Raw genomic sequence first — 6,078 nt, 5'->3', positions numbered from 1 at the left:
TTAAGAAAACCTGCTCCTGACTCATTTGTTCCACCTTGACTTTTTAGAGCAACCTCTAAGTACTTGGTCCGCTCACAATAATAATTTCAAACCTTGCTTACATTTGTATATGATCACGTGTCTCTCTATTATGTGTGGGAATACTTGGGAACAGATGAACAAAATAAAAATCAGTTGGAGCTGATTTCATGGTGTTTTTACAGTCTTCTGTATGTCCAACAATGACAATTTTTTTTATTTTTTAAACAGAATAATAATACTTTTTTGCTTAGAAAACTTGCAGGAGCAAAACAAAACACCTGCAGGCTGCCAGTTGGGGAACAGAGGCGAGACATTAACACTGGGAGCTGACTCAAGTCTTCAGGTCTCAGGCAAAGTTACCTACCATTCAGTGAGTGAATACATGTTTAGCATGTGTATGTGATCCCTACAGGAAACATAGACACATAGTGGGTGTCATAGAGCGGGTCTCACTTGACAATGAGGTACTTGAATAGGGCGAGAGCGCGTTCCTCCAGAGCGCTTTTGCCCTGAGTGACGGGGTCATTCTCGTACGTGTACTTCTGTTCTAGCTCCTGGAGCATCTTCAGCTACTGACGCACCTGCTGTAAACCCTCTGCCACAGCAGTGAACCGACAAACACACACACACACAAACACACACAGTGAATGCGGGTTGAAAATATTGCTTCTGAAAGTATTTGAACAAGGTTTAATATAAGGGTTAGGATATGAACTGGGCCTAGGGGCTAAAGCTAACATGGACTAGAGGCAGGGCTGACCAGATTTGTAGCTGGTCCAAACAGGCGTTAGGCGGACCACCGATGCAAGCTATCCTATCTACTGTCTGTGCTTCCACTCAGGTACCTCCACTGTCACCAGGTTGAACTGGATCTGCTCGGCCAAGCACAAGATGTCAGAAATCTGATTCACCACCACCTATAGGTTGGGAGAAACAAACATCAGTCTAACCATAGAGCGTACACACTCATGCAAGAACGCCCGCACACACACACACATTCCTACCTCTCGGGTTATGTTGAGTTTGATGAACATCTTTCTGATTACAATCTCCTCTTCGCGGATCTCTTTCCATACCGCCTGTGACTGTGCCATCCCATTCACCTCTTGTTCCACTGACAATGACAGAATCAACATTTACATAGCGGTAAGCATTCACAATACGATAGCAGAAGAAACACCTGGAATTTCACAGCACAGTTGCTTCAGCCTGTAAATTAGTTTTAGTACAGTACAGTTTCCGGTTCCGGTTGGAGCGAGTGGTCGCATCTGCACGTCGCTCCAACGGGTAGTATAACTTTTTCATTATATTTCATTATATCACAACGGTTTGATTTGTCTTATCCTAGCAATTTCTTCTCAGCTAGCTACATAGCCGTCTTTGTATCAAAGATAATTGCGTAATTATCGTATTTCGCCGTCCTAACGTAGTCTTCACTAGCCAGCTAGCTAACGTCCACTGATTAGCTGCACTGGGAAAACTATTACACTCAACTGAACGACTTGATTAGTTTAGTGTTAGCTAGCTACATAGCTATCTTTGCTGTCTTCGTATCATCGTATCCAAGATAATTGTGTTGTTTAGGTTTAGAGTGTGTAGTCTTAGAGTGATTATCTTAATTTACCGAGGTTAGCTAGCCAGCTATTTGTCGTCCTTAACATAGGTGACTCTGCTAGCTAGCCAACAGCTAGCCAACGCTAGCCAACGTCTTCTGTATAGAACTCAACTACCCGGTCGCATTCACAGGTTGTATCACATTTTCACTTCATTTCATTACAGTACAACGGTTTGATTTGTTTGATCGTAGCTAGCTACTTAGCTAGCTACATAGCCGTCTTTGTATCAAAGATAATTGTGTAGTCTAGAGCGATTTTCTAGGTTCGCTAGCCATCTATTGCCGTTCTTTTAACGCAACGTAACGTAAACAACACTGCTAGCTAGCCTGCTAGCCCCCGAATAGCAACACTGCAGAAACTATTACACTCAACGGAACGACTTGATTAGTGTAGTGTCAACAACGCACCCACTGCCAGCTGGCCTACTTCAGCAGTACTGTATCATTTTAATCATTTTAGTCAATAAGATTCTTGCTACGTAGCTTAACTTTCTGAACATTCGAGACGTGTAGTCCACTTGTCATTCCAATCTCCTTTGCATTAGCGTAGCCTCTTCTGTAGCCTGTCAACTATGTGTCTGTTTATCCCTGTTCTCTCCTCTCTGCACAGACCATACAAACGCTCCTCACCGCGTGGCCGCGGCCACCCTACTCTGGTGGTCCCAGCGCGCACGACCCACGTGGAGTTCCAGGTCTCCGGTAGCCTCTGGAACTGCCAATCTGCGGTCAACAAGGCAGAGTTCATCTCAGCCTATGCCTCCCTCCAGTCCCTCGACTTCTTGGCACTGACGGAAACATGGATCACCACAGACAACACTGCTACTCCTACTGCTCTCTCTTCGTCCGCCCACGTGTTCTCGCACACCCCGAGAGCGTCTGGTCAGCGGGGTGGTGGCACCGGGATCCTCATCTCTCCCAAGTGGTCATTCTCTCTTCTCCCCTTACCCATCTGTCTATCGCCTCCTTTGAATTCCATGCTGTCACAGTTACTAGCCCTTTCAAGCTTAACATCCTTATCATTTATCGCCCTCCAGGTTCCCTCGGAGAGTTCATCAATGAGCTTGATGCCTTGATAAGCTCCTTTCCTGAGGACGGCTCACCTCTCACAGTTCTGGGCGACTTTAACCTCCCCACGTCTACCTTTGACTCTTTCCTCTCTGCCTCCTTCTTTCCACTCCTCTCCTTTTTGACCTCACCCTCTCACCTTCCCCCTCTACTCACAAGGCAGGCAATACGCTCGACCTCATCTTTACTAGATGCTGTTCTTCCACTAACCTCATTGCAACTCCCCTCCAAGTCTCCGACCACTGCCTTGTATCCTTTTCCCTCTCGCTCTCATCCAACACCTCCCACACTGCCCCTACTCGGATGGTATCGCGCCGTCCCAACCTTCGCTCTCTCTCCCCCCGCTACTCTCTCCTCTTCCATCCTATCATCTCTTCCCTCCGCTCAAACCTTCTCCCACCTATCTCCTGATTCTGCCTCCTCAACCCTCCTCTCCTCCCTCTCTGCATCCCTTGACTCTCTATGTCCCCTATCCTCCAGGCCGGCTCGGTCCTCCCCTCCCGCTCCGTGGCTCGATGACTCATTGCGAGCTCACAGAACAGGGCTCCGGGCAGCCGAGCGGAAATGGAGGAAAACTTGCCTCCCTGCGGACCTGGCATCCTTTCACTCCCTCCTCTCTACATTTTCCTCCTCTGTCTCTGCTGCTAAAGCCACTTTCTACCACGCTAAATTCCAAGCATCTGCCTCTAACCCTAGGAAGCTCTTTGCCACCTTCTCCTCCCTCCTGAATCCTCCGCCCCCTCCCCCCTCCTCCCTCTCTGCAGATGACTTCGTCAACCATTTTGAAAAGAAGGTCGACGACATCCGATCCTCGTTTGCTAAGTCAAACGACACCGCTGGTTCTGCTCACACTGACCTACCCTGTGCTCTGACCTCTTTCTCCCCTCTCTCCAGATGAAATCTCGCGTCTTGTGACGGCCGGCCGCCCAACAACCTGCCCGCTTGACCCTATCCCCTCCTCTCTTCTCCAGACCATTTCCGGAGACCTTCTCCCTTACCTCACCTCGCTCATCAACTCATCCCTGACCGTTGGCTACGTCCCTTCCGCCTTCAAGAGAGCGAGAGTTGCACCCCTTCTGAAAAAACCTACACTCGATCCCTCCGATGTCAACAATTACAGACCAGTATCCCTTCTTTCTTTTCTCTCCAAAACTCTTGAACGTGCCGTCCTTGGCCAGCTCTCCCGCTATCTCTCTCTGAATGACCTTCTTGATCCAAATCAGTCAGGTTTCAAGACTAGTCATTCAACTGAGACTGCTCTCCTCTGTATCACGGAGGCGCTCCGCACTGCTAAAGCTAACTCTCTCTCCTCTGCTCTCATCCTTCTAGATCTATCGGCTGCCTTCGATACTGTGAACCATCAGATCCTCCTCTCCACCCTCTCCGAGTTGGGCATCTCCGGCGCGGCCCACGCTTGGATTGCGTCCTACCTGACAGGTCGCCCCTACCAGGTGGCGTGGCGAGAATCTGTCTCCTCACCACGCGCTCTCACCACTGGTGTCCCCCAGGGCTCTGTTCTTGGCCCTCTCCTATTCTCGCTATACACCAAGTCACTTGGCTCTGTCATAACCTCACATGGTCTCTCTTATCATTGCTATGCAGACGACACACAATTAATCTTCTCCTTTCCCCCTTCTGATGACCAGGTGGCGAATCGCATCTCTGCATGTCTGGCAGACATATCAGTGTGGATGACGGATCACCACCTCAAGCTGAACCTCGGCAAGACGGAGCTGCTCTTCCTCCCGGGGAAGGACTGCCCGTTCCATGATCTCGCCATCACGGTTGACAACTCCATTGTGTCCTCCTCCCAGAGCGCCAAGAACCTTGGCGTGATCCTGGACAACACCCTGTCGTTCTCAACTAACATCAAGGCGGTGGCCCGTTCCTGTAGGCTCATGCTCTACAACATCCGCAGAGTACGACCCTGCCTCACACAGGAAGCGGCGCAGGTCCTAATCCAGGCACTTGTCATCTCCCGTCTGGATTACTGCAACTCGCTGTTGGCTGGGCTCCCTGCCTGTGCCATTAAACCCCTTCAACTCATCCAGAACGCCGCAGCCCGTCTGGTGTTCAACCTTCCCAAGTTCTCTCACGTCACCCCGCTCCTCCGTTCTCTCCACTGGCTTCCAGTTGAAGCTCGCATCCGCTACAAGACCATGGTGCTTGCCTGCGGAGCTGTGAGGGGAACGGCATCTCAGTACCTCCAGGCTCTGATCAGGCCCTACACCCAAACAAGGGCACTGCGTTCATCCACCTCTGGCCTGCTCGCCTCCCTACCACTGAGGAAGTACAGCTCCCGCTCAGCCCAGTCAAAACTGTTTGCTGCCCTGGCCCCCCAATGGTGGAACAAACTCCCTCACGACGCCAGGACAGCGGAGTCAATCACCACCTTCCGGAGACACCTGAAACCCCACCTCTTTAAGGAATACCTAGGATAGGTTAAGTAATCCCTCTCACCCCACCCCCCCTAAGTTTTAGATGCACTATTGTTAAGTGACTGTCCCACTGGATGTCATAAGGTGAATGCACCAATTTGTAAATCGCTCTGGATAAGAGCGTCTGCTAAATGACTTAAATGTAAATGTAAATGTAAGTAAGATATGTTTTACAGTGCCTTCACATTGGCTAAAGCATATACAGATATGGCACCAATCTAGTCTTGTGTCCCAGACCCAGGCTATTGAAAAAGACTAGGACCAGGCTAACTCCTACAGTACCTCGGCTCTGCAGTGTCTTCTTCTTGAAGTCGTGTTCATCCTGTAGGTCCTCCAGTGACTTAATCTCATGCTCTGAAACCTGAAAAGGGCAGAAGTCACACATTTTAATGGCCATGACTCATGATGGTGTTTGTGAAAAACATTTTCTACCCCTTTCGTAGGCTGTTCAACTGGTTATTGTTCATGTAGAATGACAAGACAATGGGCAGTGTTGTGGTAGGGTGCATGATAATATATCCACATAACCAATGACACATGGTATTGTCCAAATGACCGCACCTAAACTCGGTTCCTCAGGTCTTTAACGTTGTTGTCCAGCTCCTTCTGTTTCTCCAACACCATGTTGTTTGGTGTGGACCCATTATCCTGACAAAAACATTCACAAACATTGTGTCTGGTTTCACACTCAGGTCACACTGAAATGCTCCTTCTGTTGCAGCAATAATTTAACTTCTTGGTGACAGGGGCAGTATTTTCACGACCGGATGAAATGCATGCCCAAATTCAACTGCCCGCTACTCATCCCCAGAAGATAAGATATGCACATTATGTACATTATTATTATAGAAAACACTCTGAAGTTTCTAAAACTCTTTGAATCATGTCTGTGAGTATAACAGAACTTATTTAGCAGGCGAAACCCGAGGACAAACCATT

General features: G+C 48.9%; 1 pseudogene; it reads right to left on the bottom strand.

Moving 5' to 3' along the window:
• Nucleotides 1–270: 270 nt before the first annotated feature.
• On the bottom strand, nucleotides 271–5,787 carry LOC124029843 (annotated as a pseudogene).
• Between the last annotated feature and the right edge of the window lie 291 nt (nucleotides 5,788–6,078).

This window comes from Oncorhynchus gorbuscha, unplaced genomic scaffold (genome assembly GCF_021184085.1).
Source record: "Oncorhynchus gorbuscha isolate QuinsamMale2020 ecotype Even-year unplaced genomic scaffold, OgorEven_v1.0 Un_scaffold_7880, whole genome shotgun sequence".
Lineage (NCBI taxonomy): Eukaryota > Metazoa > Chordata > Actinopteri > Salmoniformes > Salmonidae > Oncorhynchus > Oncorhynchus gorbuscha.
This window is presented reverse-complemented; position numbering and strand designations above follow the sequence as displayed.